Genomic DNA, 16011 nt, shown 5'->3' with positions numbered 1-16011 from the left:
GAGAGCTAGACGACCTACACCCTGGGGACATAGTTCGCTTACAGCCCCTTAGGTCCATAGGCACAGACAAACAGTGGGCCCAAGCAAGGGTGGAAGCCAAAGTAGACATCCGGTCATATCAAGTTTGGACAAGATGGGCGAGTGTTCCGACCCAACCGAAAACACCTAAGGCGCACTCGTGAACAGCTGGAGCGAGCAGTAGTTCATCCACAACAGGAAGCAGTGATGAACCCGATAGAGAACACGCCAGCTACTGCCCCTCAGAACAACGCTCCAACTCCTCGAGCAGAGGAGCAGCCTGTTTCCAAAACAACACCTGCTAAGGAAACACCAAAGAAGCCTGGACAAGACGACCTACCAAAGGAGAGCAAACAAGGCTCAGGCACCTCTGTGATCAAAACCCACAGTGGGCGTGTCGCCAAGACACCTTCCCGATTTAAGGACTAGGACAATGTCGCGAGACTTACATGGACAGAGACACTTATTTCCGGATTTGTTGTGTGAGATTTTTAAGGACAGAGACACTTAGTTCCCGGATTTGTCGTGTGAGATTTCATTCATAAGGACAAAGACATTGGTTTTCTGTGCTCTTTATTAGCAACTATTTCTTTGTATTATTTCTTACTATTATCCTTAGGAGGGGAGATGTCGCATATCTTGTTTATTTCACTTCCGCTTAACGATTATACGTCATAGTGACGTGGTGTCATGCATGAGTGCACGAACCATGCTTTCCGCTTTTGTAGTTCTTGGAGACGCCATTAAAGCTGTATGTCTTACGGATCTAAAGTGTTCGTCGTCTTATAGCGTACCCAAGACGTTACAACAGCCTCCAATGAAACAAACAATGATATTGTATCCATTTGATGAAAAGACACCCAATAGTGACATAAAGACATACAAAGAAAGCTGGAAATCAATAAAAAGTTATCTGGATGATTTATGAAATTGCAAAGATATGACACGTGAGGACTTGTTACTTAAGCTGAATATAACCAAAGAAAACTATTTGATTGCTATCCGTTCATCTTTGAATGCTGCTACCATATTTTTGAAACGAAACCCAAATGAAATACACATAAACAACTATAATGGAGATTGTCTAACAGCATGGAGAGCAAATATGGATATACAGTGTGTATTAGATGTATATGCATGTACTGTATACATAGCAAATTACATATCAAAATCACAAAAAGGTATGAGTGAACTTTTGAGACAGGCCTTTACTGAAGTTAGTGAGGGCAATTGCAATATAAAACAGCAAGTAAGAGATATTGGCAGTAAATTTCTTAATAATGTAGAAATAAGTGCACAAGAAGCAGTTTATATCACATTACAGTTACCCATGAGAAAAGCATCCAGGCAAATCATATTATAAACACGTCACCTCCTGATGAAAGGGTAGAGCCTTTGAAGCCTATAGAAGAAATTAAACAAATGGATGATGACTCTGAAGAAATATATACCACTGGGCTACTTAGAAGATATTGTAAGCGCCCACCAAAGTTAGAAAATTTAACACTAGCAGATTGGGCTGCATGGTATGATAACTGTAGTTCAAAGCCATATGTTAAGGAAACACATGAGAGTGATATTGATGGTCTTCCACTGGAAAAATATATTGATGATGAACAAAATGATGATGATGATGAGTTTGTTAAGACAACAAACAGTAAAACAAGGAGACGTTCTAAAGCTAGGGTTTTAAGAAGTGTATGGTTTAACAAAGAAAAAGAACCAGAAAAACATTGTCGTGAACTTTTAATGCTGTTTACTCCATGGAGAAATGAGGAAACTGATTTACTAGGAAACTTTGCATCATATGAAGATAGATGTATGGTTCTCTCCAATGTTATTAAAGAACAAATGAAACAATATGCTGTTTGTAATGAAGATTTCAATGAAATCCAACAACAAATAAATCAAATAGAAGACAGATGATATGATGATATAGCTCCCTGCACACAAAATATAGAATGACAACATCAGGCAGAAGGGGAATCACCAGGATTTACATCCTGATTTTAGTGGCAATTATAATCTATCAGATGATTTAGGAATACCATCTGTAGACAATAGTGAACCACTGACAATGAATGAATTTCCAGATGATGACAGACATATGGTACAAACTTTGAATAAAGAACAAAAAGAATTTTTCTATCATGTATTGCATCTGATTAAGACCTCTGAAGAACCATTTTACTGTTTTCTTAGTGGTGGTGCAGGTGTTGGTAAATCACATGTAACTAAAGCCTTATATCAGGCTGCATTGAAGTATTACAATACCAGACCTGGCATTGATTTTTCACAAACAAAAGTATTGATGCTAGCACCTACTGGAAAAGCGGCATATAACATTAAGGGAAATACCATACATAGTGCTCTTGCAATGCCAGCAAGTCAATCATTAAGAAACTACAAAAGCCTTGATTCAAGTAGACTTAACACAATACGATGTCAACTAGGTGGAATTAAACTGATATTTATTGATGAGATATCTATGGTGGGAAATACCATGTTCACTGTTCAAATAAACAGAAGACTCAAAGATATCAAAGGTAGTTAACTACCTTTTGGTGCAGTCAGTATAGTTGCTATTGGAGATTTATTCCAGTTACAACCAGTGATGGATGGTTATATATTCAAGAACATGAACAATGATGAATATGGAATTCTTGCTCCTAATGTGTGGCAAGAACTTTTCAAAATGTTTGAACTGAAACAAATAATGAGGCAAAGGGAAAGCAAAGAATTTGCTGAGCTATTGAACAGATTAAGAGAAGGTAATAATACAAATGAAGACATTGCAAAATTAAGGAGTCGCTGCATTGCATTAAGTAATCCAAACTATCCAAAAGATGCACCACATTTGTTTATCCAAAATTCAAAAGTTAATGATTTTGTTACACTATGCACATTCGCTTGCACCTTTTGTATGTTTTAATCATATGCACTTGCACCTTAATTGCACTATACAACATTGTCACGCACGTATCCAGATAGCATGTATTTATTACTTGCAGCAACTTAATAAATTCAGTTTTGAATGTGTTACCGAACGACAAACATGGTGGCAGCGGTGGGATATTTTTAGTAATCTAACGGATCTAGCGCTTTACCGACTCAACTATTCTTCAGTCTACAGCGATATGGCTTCGAACACCCCGTTTCCCGAGTTTAAGACAACAGGAGATGACAAGCACGACCTGGAAACATACATAGAAGATCTGACAGATTACTGCATCATGCAAAATTGGTTCGATCCATCGAAAGAAACTGACGCACTGAAATGGACCAAGCCTGATAAAGCCATGGCATGTCTCCGGGCATCTCTATCTCCGGCAGCGAGAACGGTTTATAAATACAGCTTGGGTTTGGATGAAGCCGACCAAAAGAAACCTCATTGTGTTGTCGCCGCATTGAGAGAGTATTATGGCGCTAGCGTTGGAGTGTCAGGGGAACGGCAAAAGTTTCTTCGTTTGCTGCAAAACGAAAACGAATCGATTGCTTCCTGGGAGACGCGAGTGCGTAATCAAGCAGCACAGTGTGAATATGAAGACTTCGCTGACGAGCTTATGAGGGACCAATTTATCGCCGGTTTAACGTCTGATACTCTTTGAGTGAAACTTATCGGGAAAGGGCATAAACATAAAAACACCGCCCAAACAAAGGTTACGCTACGAGAAGTTGTCGAAGTTGCCAAAACGTTCGAAGCGACTGTGTTCGCGAATCAGCTCATGAAAACTGCCAGGAACACACAACAGGAACAAGTGAATTTTACGAGCAAATCAGCATTTGCAAATCCGCGGCAAAACCTGAAGCCGGTACAGCAATTGTCACAGTGTTTCTGGTGTGGCGGCAACCATCAACAGCCCCGTCAACAGCACTGCCCAGCATTTGGCAAAAGATGTGGAAAGTGTGGGATCTCTGGTCATTTCGCGCGCGTCTGTAGAGGTGGAGCAAGGCGACAAGGACGACAGCAGCAATCAAATTTTGTCGATGAAGACAACGGTGAAGAAGCATTTGTGGTGGATTGCGAGACACCCTCACAACCTGCAAGGAAATTCTTTGCCCATTTACATCTCATACCTGAAGAAAAAACAAAAGTAGTGAAAGCACAAATCGACTCGGCATCCACGTGTAACACCATACCCATCAGTCTACTAAGCGAGGTGTTTCCTGACGTAAAGATTTCGCGGACCAGAAGCAGGATTAACACGTATGGAAGCGAAACTATGCGCCCTGAAGGCCAAGTAACTTTGTGTTGTGACAGAAGGGGCAAGATTCACACCATAGATTTTCTTGTGGTCAACGTGCCTAATGAGAAACCACCACTTCTCAGCGGAAGAGATGCACAAGCCCTGGGTTATTTGAAGATGTATGCTGATGAAGCAAACGCAGTTGAAGAAGAAATTCCGCGCAATATGCAGTCACCTCCACCACTAGGAAAACTGACAAAGGAAGACGTGCTTCACCACTACTCGAACGTATTTAAGCCAGGCCGCGGAAATCCTCTTGGAACCCCCTTGCACATCGAACTTGATCCTAATGTTACTCCAGTACACGCCTCAACGCGTCGAGTTCCCGTGGCAAAGTTGGACAGAGTAAATGACGAGTTAAAGAGACTTTGCGATGAAGGCATCACAAGGCCGGTCACACAGCCTACAGACTGGCTCTCAAACATCCTGGTAAAAGAGAAACCGAACGGCAAACTTCGAATATGCATTGATCCAAGTCAAACCATTAACAAGGCCATCAGAAGACCCAAGTACACAATACCGACGATTGAAGAGAAGCTTCCACAACTGACTAAGGCCAAAGTGTTCACAATTGTTGATGTATCTGAAGCTTTTCACACCATCGTGATGGATGAAGAGTCTTCTTTACTAACAACGTTCCAGGGACCAAATGGTCGCTACTGCTACACTCGCATGCCATTTGGGATCGCCTCGGGACCGGAGGAGTATCAACGGCGCCAACATGAATTCTTAGACGGCTTACACGGGGTAATAAACATTGCCGACGACATCTGTGTTTTTGGATACGGAGATTCAAAAGAGGAAGCTGACATCGATCACGATAAAAATCTTACAAGCCTGTTAGAAAAGTGCAGCAACCATGACCTGCGACTTTCGGTGAAGAAATTACAGTTTAAATCTCCCTCTGTCACCTTTATGGGGCACAAGCTTACCGACAAAGGCGTAGAACCCGATCCAGCTAAAGTAGCCGCAATTACAGAGATGCCAGCGCCCACTGACAAATCTGGGGTACAGCGATTTCTTGGCATGTGCCAATACTTAAGCAAGTTCTGCCATAACTTGTCAGAAACAGTTCTTCCATTGAGGGACTTGACTAAGGAGGACTCTGCATTCCTGTGGTCAAACAATCATGAAAATGCATTTAACTCGGCAAAGAACCTCATCGCTTCAGCAACTACATTACGCTACTACGACGCAACCCTTCCCGTGACGCTACAGGTGGATGCATCTGAAGATGCCATCGGTGGCGTATTGCTATAAAATGACCAACCTGTTTGCTTTACATCACATACCCTCAACAGCACAGAGAAGAACTACGCCCAAATTGAGAAAGAGTGCCTTGCAATCGTCTCTTCCATGGATAAGTGGCACCAGTACCTATACGGAAAGCACGACATAACGGTACATACAGATCACCAGCCGCTTGAGACAATATTCAAGAAGCCTCTCAACAAAGCTCCTCGCAGACTGCAAAGAATGATGCTGAAGTTGCAAAGATATCAGTTCACTGTCCGATACAAGAAAGGAAAGGAACTCTACGTTGCGGACACCTTGTCTCGTGCAGCCGTCACTGGTCAGCCCTCCTCCACTGCCAAGCAAGAATGCGAAGTGTTCCGTTTGGAAATAGCTGAGATGGATCTTGAACCAAACCGAGTTACACCCGACACACTCAAACGAATAAGACGAGAAACCGCCAAAGACCCAGTTCTAGCAGCCCTACACACGGTGGTATTGAATGGGTGGCCTTCAGAAAGAAAGGAAACCCCAGAGCACCTGAGACTGTACTGGAATTTCAGAGATGAAATTTCAGTTTATGATGGTGTCCTCTACAGGTCCCATCAAGTTGTTGTTCCAGCCACTCTACGAGACGAGATGTTACAGAAAATACACAAGGCACACCAGGGAGCTGACAGCAGTATAAGACGGGCACGCGAGTCCCTGTTCTGGCCAGAAATGCAAGCAGCAATCAGAGAGAAATGTTTATCATGTGGACTTTGTGCCCAATACCTAACTGAGCGACCGCAAGAACCAATGAAATCCCATGAGATACCCACTAGACCGTGGTCCAAAATAAGTGCCGACCTTTTTCAGCTGGATGGAAGCAACTACCTCGTTATGGTCGACCATTACAGCGACTTCTTTGAACTAGACCCCCTCAGCGGGAACACATCAGCTAACACAGTTATTCGAGCCATGAAAAGACAATTTGCTCGACATGGAATTCCAGACAAGTGCATAACCGATAACGGCCCACAGTTTGAAAGCCATGAATATTCACGTTTTGCTCGAGAATACGGTTTCGTCATACGCAAATCATCACCATACCACAGCCGAGGGAACGGAAAGGCGGAGTCCGCAGTCAAAATTGCAAAGAACATTCTGAAAAAGTCTCGCCATGAGGACCCCTATCTGGCCCTCCTAGCATACCGAAACACACCCCAGCAGGGATACAATTACTCGCCAGCACAACGCCTAATGTCTAGAAGACTGCAGGACATCATTCCCACAGCTCCGCGTCAACTTGTTCCACAGACAGTGTCCCCAAGTCTAGTACAAGAAAAAAATTGCGGAAAGAAGACGGAGATCTAAGGCTCAGTACGACAAGCGGGTGTCGGCGCCGCTAACCGAGTTCTCAAAAGGAGAAAAAGTGTATGTGAAACCTAGGCCTACGAACAAACACCAACCCTGGATCTATGGGGAGGTAATTGGAAGACCCGCACCAAGGTCCTGCCTCGTGAGCACAGCAATGGGACCAGTCCGGCGAAACCACGCACAAATCAGGGAGGCAAAGGCAGAACCTGCAGTGGGCAACTATGATGAAAAATTGGACCGATTGGAAACTGCATCCCTACCATCTGAAAGTGGACAAACAGAGGAAACGGATCAGCCGTTGGACCAAGAGCCTACACCGCCACCTCGCCGTTCAACAAGAGAACGTAGACTTCCCTCACGATTCAACGACTTCCTTATGGAATGAACACTCTAATGACTTTCTTGCGGAGATGTAAAGACTTTGTTTACATGAACACTTTAGTTTAATGACTTTCTTGCGGAGATGTAAGGACTTTGTTTACTCATGAACAGTTCAGAGAAATTATGTTTAGGTCCACTATATAATGGACATTCTATTATTGATTTTATCTTCCAAAAGGGGAAAGGTGTTACACTATGCACATTCGCTTGCACCTTTTGTATGTTTTAATCATATGCACTTGCACCTTAATTGCACTATACAACATTGTCACGCATGTATCCAGATAGCATGTATTTATTACTTGCAGCAACTTAATAAATTCAGTTTTGAATGTGTTACCGAACGACAAACAATTTTAACTGCAAAGCTCACAATGCTCTGACAGGTATGAAATATTCTATCAAAGCTCATGATAGTGTAGTTGGAGCTGAATCACAGGAGCTTAGAGACAAAATATTGAAACAGATACCGAGCGACCCTAGGAAGACTAAACAGTTACACTCAATATTACACTTACCAGTTGGAGAAAGAACTGAGATTTCTCTGAATACAAGGACAGATGATGGCATGACTAATGGTGCAGGAAATGTTATTAAACTGATGCAAATACATAATACGGATAAGCCTTCAGGGATCATAATTTTATAGGTACAGTTTGATCATGCAGATGTAGGAGTAAAGACAAGGAATGAGAACAGACAATTGTATATTAATGACATTGAACCAACATGGACACCAGTTAAGCCTACTAGTACACCGTTTGCTGTGAGCAGATCCAAGTCAGTACATGTTGTGCGAAAACAATTTCCATTGAGACCTGCTGCTGCAAAAACTATTCATAGATCTCAAGGTGATACTGAAACAAAGATTGTAGTAAATTTTGAGACAAGAAGGGCAATTCCTCACATACATTATGTAGGATTAAGTAGAGTACTGGCTATTGATGGTCTCTATGTGACTGACCTGTGTGAGAATAAAATAGCTGTTAGTGATGATGTGCGGAGAGAAATGCATCGATTGAGAACTGAAGGACAATTGACACTTGCAGTAAACCCATTATATAATGTACCTGAAATTAGTTTGAAAATATGTTATCTTAATGCAAGGTCTTTGCATAAGCACATCAAAGATGTACATGCAGATCTCAACTACTCCAGTACTGATGGAAGCATTTTTGCTGAAAGCAGGTTCTGCAAATTGGATGATGATAGTTTGTATAATTTAACACATGATAACAAATACAACATGTTCAGGAGTGATGCACCAGCAAGAAATCCTTCCAATATACGACCATATGGAGGAACTGTAGTTTATAGTTGTCTTGACTACTATCCAGGATATCCATATTGTGCTAATACAAATGGCATAGAAATAACAGTTCTAAGATTTATTGTTATACCAGATATTTCAATAATTGGAATATGTAGGTCTCCTGCACAGTCAATAGAACAGTTCTGTGCTGCACTTCAGAGTATTTTAGATTCACTTCAAACAGAAGTCAATCTTTTTATTGGTGATTTCAATATTAACTGGTTCAATGTTGCTTATCGTTTGCCACTCTACAATTTCTTTATAAATAACCATGGTTACCGACAATTAGTTAAATGCACCACCACAGATAACAATACTTGCGTTGATCATATATACACTGTTGGCCTGTCACTTGTACCTAGGCCCTCCCTGAGGGAAACTACATCCGGGCTCCCCAGATCATGTTGTTGTTGTAACACGAAGTCCTCGTGGTCAAGCTCAGGAATAAAGACTGTGTTCATTGAGCTCTCGATATTGTTTGAGTCGTCTGTACCGCCCGACATGGTGTCATAAGTGGGATCGATCCGATAAATCGACAAGAGAAGTATTCACGGAGAGTAAACGTACATTTAGCGAATTTAACGACCACAGCCGACTCGTCAAACAGCGATGGCGAACCTCAAGCGACCCGAATTGAAACTCGGGGGGAATATGTCAGAAAATTTCAAGACCTTCGAACTCAGATTCCACGACTACTGTATCCAAGCCGACTACAGAAACTTGGCGAAAAATCCCGAGACAGAGAGAGCAGATTACTACAAGAAACCGTTACTGGAAATATCAGCGCTCCGATCGTCAATGCCGGACGAAGCTTTGCAGGTGATCCGTTACACAATCGAACCCCAGATAACAGCTGATGATCAGAAAAAAACATGGATCTGGATGGACAAATTACGACTTCATTACACTGGATCTATCGGAAGCTCCCTACTGGCAGACAGATTTAAATTCTGGAACACTCAACAAAGGCCACACGAATCTGTTCAAGAATGGGAAGTTAAGGTCAGACAGGCGGGCAGCCTGTGCTCGTACAATACACTGACAGACGAAATGTGTCGCGACAAATTCGTTTTTGGCTTGCACGATGGCACAATGAGAGCTGAGCTACTAAAAACGCACTTAAAGTCGGATGGAATGCCTAAGAACATGCAAGACGTCGTCGCCGAAGCCAAGGCCCTCGAGTCAGCCCAAAAAGCCAACAGACGCCACAAAAGGAATTGAGGAACAAGTAAATTGGATAAGCCACAAACAAATGAAACTAAAGCGGGAGCCTGGAACCTGCTTTTGGTGCGGAGACCGACGTGGACCTCACCCTTGGAAAACATGCCCTGCAAATGGTAAAACCTGCACTAAGTGTGGAATTAACGACCACTTCTCCAGAGTCTGTCTCGAGACAGGTCCCCCTCAACAAGAACAACCACGGAGAACTACCCAATGGCAAGCTCAGGGCAGGGGTCGAGGCCACAGAGCACCTCGCGGCCGGTCCCAACCAAAACCCCCTCGTGAACAAAACGTATATCTACTGCAGACGGCAAATGATCACCACCCTGTGGAATACTACACTGATGACTACGAAGAACAGTGCTACTCCCTGGAAACACGGCAAATACACAGCATCCACACAAACCACGCAAAGAAAAAGTACTTTGTTACACTGCCCATGTCTGCAACTGGGAACAAATTCACCCCGGTGACATTCCAGATAAACACCGCCGCCACCTGCAATACCCTGTCTGAAGATACTCTTCTCAGGCTCACGCCAAACATGAAGCTTAGAAAGTCACCCTACCTACTACACCCCTATGGCGACTCCCAGCCGCTGAAACCACTTGGGCAGATTGACCTTCTGTGCGAAAGAAACAAAAGATACGAATCGCTTACATTCCAGATACTTCCTAGAGATGTCATGATGAACAAACCAGCCCTTCTCTCTGGCTCCGACTGCGAGGCACTGGGGCTCATCACCATCAGGGCACACGAAATATTTTCACTCACATCAGCAGTAAAAGACTCGTCAGGCAAGAGAGCCCCTGCCTACCCAGCCAGCTCATCACAAACCAATCCAGACCCAAGCATCCCAACAGCTCAAACCAACAGTACACTCAATGGAGTAAACGGCCGCCACCCCGACCAACCCAACAGTGCCAGCCCATACGGTGACCCGGCAACGCCCTCACCTTCTAAACCTATAATGATCCCTTCCAAAAGACGCCTGGCCCCACCCGGGAAACTCACAAAGGAAGACATACTCAAACAGTATCCTGAAAACTTCGAAGGCCTTGGCTGCCTGGGACCCCCAGTTCATTTGGAAGTAAAAGCTGACGTGTCACCAGTACAAATGCCAATACATCGAATCCCTGTGACGAAACGCATCAAAGAAAAGGAAGCCCTTGACAGATACGCTGCAGCTGGTATCATAAAGAAAGTAGAGGAACCCACCTCGTGGTGCTCCAATGAAGTCATTAAAGAGACACCAAAGAAGACAAGAATCTGCATTGACCCCAGTCAAACAGTCAATAAAGGTATTCTCAGACCAGTGTATCAAATGCCAACACTGTCTGAACAACTCCATAAACTCTGCCATGCCAAGTGTTCCTCACTAGTTGATGTCAGAAGGTTTTCTACACGTACCCCTTGATGAAGAATCGTCACTGATGACGACAATGCACACGTCCTATGAGAGATACCGATGGCTCCGCCTCCCGTTTGGCATATCAAGCGGCCCCGAGGAATTTCAAAGCGCCTCATGTCAGCTCTAGAGGGCCTTGATGGAGTATTATGCATCGCAGACGATATACTTGTCTTTGGAGACGGAACAACCTACCAAGAAGCTGAGAAAGATCATGACCGCCGTCTTGTCGCGCTTATGGAGCGCTGCTCAAAAAAGAACATAAAATTAAACCAGAGCAAACTACAGTTCAAACTAAAACAAGTCAAATTCATGGGCAATGTCATAACTGATCGAGGAATGCAAGCAGACCGAGACAAGATAGCCGCAATCTCAGCAATGGCCCCACCCCGAAACAAAGCAGGTGTTCAGCGATTCGTAGGAATGGCCAACTATCTCTCACCCTATTGTCCGAACCTCAGCACCATTATCCGACCTCTCACCCAACTCACCAAGTCAGATACCCCCTTTATGTGGGCACAAGCACAAGATGACGCATTTAACAAAGCCAAACACCTCATTTCCACTGCACCAGTGCTCCAATACTATGACCTCAGTAAACCGGTCACACTTCAAGTCGATGCAAGTGAAGAAGGCCTGGGCGGTGCTCTTCTTCAGCCCAATAGTGAAGGACGCCTCCAACCTGTAGCATACACATCAAACAGCCTCAACGCAACAGAGCAATGATACTCCCAAATCGAAAAAGAGTGCCTGGCCATTTGTAACGCATTTGGAAAATTTGACCACTGGCTCTATGGCAAATCTGATATAGAAGTTCACACCGACCACCAGCCACTTGAGACCATCTGCAAAAAGCCTCTCCATAAAGCCCCAGCACGGCTACAGAAAATGCTAATGAGACTGCAGAGATACCGCTTCACCATCAAATATAAGAAAGGAACCTCACTCTACCTGGCAGACACTCTTTCGAGAGCAGCACTGCCTACCCCAGTACATGCCAGGGTCACAGACTTTGAAGTATTCAGGACCGAACTCACAGAGGAATCCGACACCCACAACCCTCGCCTCACAGAAACCACCGAATCTCGCCTACGCGACGAGACCAAAAAGGATGAACACCTCTCCAAGTTAATGGCCACAATCGCCCAAGGCTGGCCAGATGACAGAAAGCAGCTACCACAACCACTACGAGCATACTGGACCTACAGAGACGAGCTAACCACTGACAATGGCCTCATCTACAAAGGCGCACAAGTTATGATACCGCAGTCCATGCAAGCTGAAATGCTGCTGAAAATCCATGCAAACCACTTTGGTCCTGAGTCAAATGTACGCATGGCACGAGAAGTACTATTCTGGCCCGGGATGAGACAAGCAGTTTTTGATATGTGCAACAACTGCAGTACCTGCGCACAGTATGGATCAAAGTCAACAAAAGAACCTGAGATCACTCCCGATTCCAACACTACCATGGCAGATCATTAGCCAAGACATCTTCATGCACAGACAGAAAGCCTACCTTGTAACAGTGTACCATTTTTCTGACTGGATCGAAGTGGATGAACTTGACGACACTTTGGCAACATCAGTCATCAACAAAACCAAAGCTCATTTTGCCAGGTTTGGCGTTCCACGTATCTGCCACACAGACAACGGACCACAATTCACCAGTAAGGATTACATGGACTTTGCCTCTCTATACGGATTCAAACATACCACCTCAAGTCCCTACCACTCCCAAGGCAACGGTCGAGCAGAGGCAGCAGTGAAAGTATCGGAGTCAATGCTAAAGAAATCAGATGACTTCCAAATCGCCTTGCTCAACTACAGAAACACACCACCAAAGGGCCACACCTACTCTCCGGCCCAACGCATGGTGAGCCGCCGGACACGCACGACGCTCCCAACACCTGACCACCTTCTCGAGCCCATGTTAATCAACCGTGACACTGTATCAGCAGAAATCAAAGCCAAACGCAACGCCAGTAAAGCTCACTATGACAAGACAGCGGGTCCAGAGCACAATATAATCAACATTGGTGAATTTGTGTATGCACGACCACCGACAAGCAAACCAGGCAACCCATGGGCGTATGGCCGTGTCGCTGAAAAACACCACTCAAGATCTTACACCATACAAACGCCCCACAGTACCATTCGACGAAATCGGATACACATCAGGCGTGCAGCACCTCCTCCTCCCCCAACACCACCCTCCACTCCACCTACACTCCTGCCTCGACCAGGACATAGTCTTGCACATCACTACAATCCTCTAGGATCAGAGCTGAACATGCCCACTAATCAGCCTAAACAGCAACCACCTCCCTCGTCGGACACAAGTAACAGCGGCCCTGATCTCGACACCTCTTCCCCGCCACAACCACAAGAACCCAGTACACCAGACACGGGCCAAAGTGAGCCGCCTACCGACACACCTCTTGCTACAATCCAAGAACCGCCAAGGGATCACCAACCCGAAGTGAGAACACGCACAAGACTCATCAAACCACCAACTAGGTTCAAAGACTTTGAACTCAAGTAATGCCTGCCATTAACGTTTGCGCTGCATAACAGCACGGTTGCAGAACCTTCCATGATAACAATCAGAACAGAATCTTATATAAGGCTAATATTGCCTACTTTATTCTGTTTTATTTATTATTACTATTTTTTTTTTTTCAAAGAAGGGGGGATGTTGGCCTGTCACTTGTACCTAGGCCCTCCCTGAGGGAAACTACATCCGGGCTCCCCAGATCATGTTGTTGTTGTAACACGAAGTCCTCGTGGTCAAGTTCAGGAAAAAAGACTGTGTTCATTGAGCTCTCGATATTGTTTGAGTCGTCTGTACCGCCCGACAACACCAACCTACCTGAATCGCAAATTACATTTCAAATTTTAGAAACTTACTTTTCAGATCACAAAGGAATTTGTGCAATACTAAACTGTTTTTGAATTTATCATAGGCTTAAAATAAATGATTAACACTTTCTAGTCATGATAATATTGTAGCTTTTGATTAAAATTTGCATCTTTGTTCTTTTCAAGACATCTGCACAATTTTTATGGTTACATACTTTTGGACAATGGAAACAGGGATATCTACACTCCTTGAGCCTGATCAAAAACACTAAAATGAAGCAGACCTCATACTTTGACTTCTTCTTGCAAACAAGTGATACCAACAAAGTCAGGGGAATATGTTACGAACCGCATCAAAGAAAGAACCTGCTTCAACCATTCCAGAAAAAATCTCCTGTCAAAATTACTGGAACAAAGAGGATCTCTACAACTAGCTTTTCTACAACTAATGAAGAATTCAAAATCACAAGAAAATCTAAAATCATGCCAACTACTGCAAAATTCTCCTATAATTCACATGTTTCCTCATCTATGGTAACAATTAATGACGCACTTGAAGCAGACGAATACAAAACTGTGGATGTAACTGGGAAAATTATGAATAAAAAAGATCAGATCCAACTAGTTTTCAAGAACAACAAACAACTCAGAAAAGTTGACTGTTTGATCACTGACCAAACAGCATCAATCAAGGTGACACTATGGGAAGATGCAATAAATGCCGTCAGGAGTGGAAAAACATACATCTTCACTAACCTCAAAGTGAGAGTATTCGACGATGTCAAATTTCTCAATACAAATCCCTCGACAACTATTGTGGAGACAGATGATATGTTTAAAGGCATAAACCTTGTACCAGACGAACTGAATGACACTATTGCTGAAGGTCGTTGTGTTGGCTTTATTCTAAAAATCGCCAAATCATGCATTGTATGCAACAATACTTTATATGATGAAAATACCAAGAACAACAAAATCACCTGTACTTCATGCTCAACTACTATGCTATGCTACTATGCTACTATGCTATCATCAAGCAAGATAGCAAGAATGCCCTTCCAAACATGTGTGTACCCTGACAATAAAGTTGGCTGATGGTAAACTTCAGGCCTACACATTTTTAATAATGCACTACAAAGTTTTCTTGCATCTATTGAGAAGAGCACTAGTTTGGACGATATCACAAAAGACCAATTAGAAGATTTGTTCCTAAATGCTGGCACAGTACAGATGGTTGTAAATAATTCTATGCATGTCGTAGATCAGTTTCTTTCAAAGCCATGTAGAATAACTTTCCTAATACAAACTCTTTCACAGCTATTCTTGAGATGAAAGATTTGTTTAAAGACATCAACCTCATTTATCAAAGGAATTGAATGACACTCTTGCTGAAGGCCGTTGTGTTGACTTTATTTTTGAAAATTACCAAATCATGCGTTGTATGCAACAATAACTATATGATGAAAATGCTAAAGCCTTGTGCAAACGTACTCGACTTTGTAGACTATACAACAGTATACAACATCAAACTTGCGTTTGCACACCATTTCAGGTGCCATATTATACACAACTCAACAAGGCTGATGCTGTATAGTGAAGTTTGACTCTGGTCAAATATCTACTCGACAGCCATAAGACTCTTCTTACAAGTCTGATAGTTTATAGCATAATTACTATTAACAGAAAGTATCATTACATGTTTTTATTACTTGTTCTTGTTCAATTATGAATTGTTACAGTTGATACTTATTTCACAATAAAGTTTCTTGTTGTTGTTGTATCATGTAGTCATTGCAGATGATACTATTTCTCATATCACTAGGCACATGTAGTCATAGACTGCCTATTTTTATTCTATTTTGGGGGTTGGTCCGTAGAGGGGGTTCGTAAGGGTAGTCCGTGGACAGGTCCGTAGGGTAGTCCGCGGACCCGGTCCGTAGTGGGGGTCCGCGGACCGGGGGTCAGTGTTT

General features: G+C 43.3%; 3 pseudogenes; all 3 read left to right on the top strand.

Annotated features, from left to right (window-relative positions):
* The first annotated feature begins 2137 nt into the window (after window positions 1–2137).
* On the top strand, window positions 2138–2950 carry LOC145502164 (uncharacterized; annotated as a pseudogene).
* A 4676-nt stretch (window positions 2951–7626) lies between these two features.
* On the top strand, window positions 7627–9063 carry LOC145502162 (uncharacterized; annotated as a pseudogene).
* LOC145503072 (uncharacterized) lies at window positions 8892–11188 on the top strand (annotated as a pseudogene).
* Window positions 11189–16011: the final 4823 nt, after the last annotated feature.

Source organism: Orbicella franksi, chromosome 11 (genome assembly GCF_964199315.1).
Source record: "Orbicella franksi chromosome 11, jaOrbFran1.1, whole genome shotgun sequence".
NCBI classification, from domain to species: domain Eukaryota; kingdom Metazoa; phylum Cnidaria; class Anthozoa; order Scleractinia; family Merulinidae; genus Orbicella; species Orbicella franksi.
Note: the sequence above shows the minus strand (reverse complement) of the source record. Positions and strands in the feature narration are given on the sequence as shown.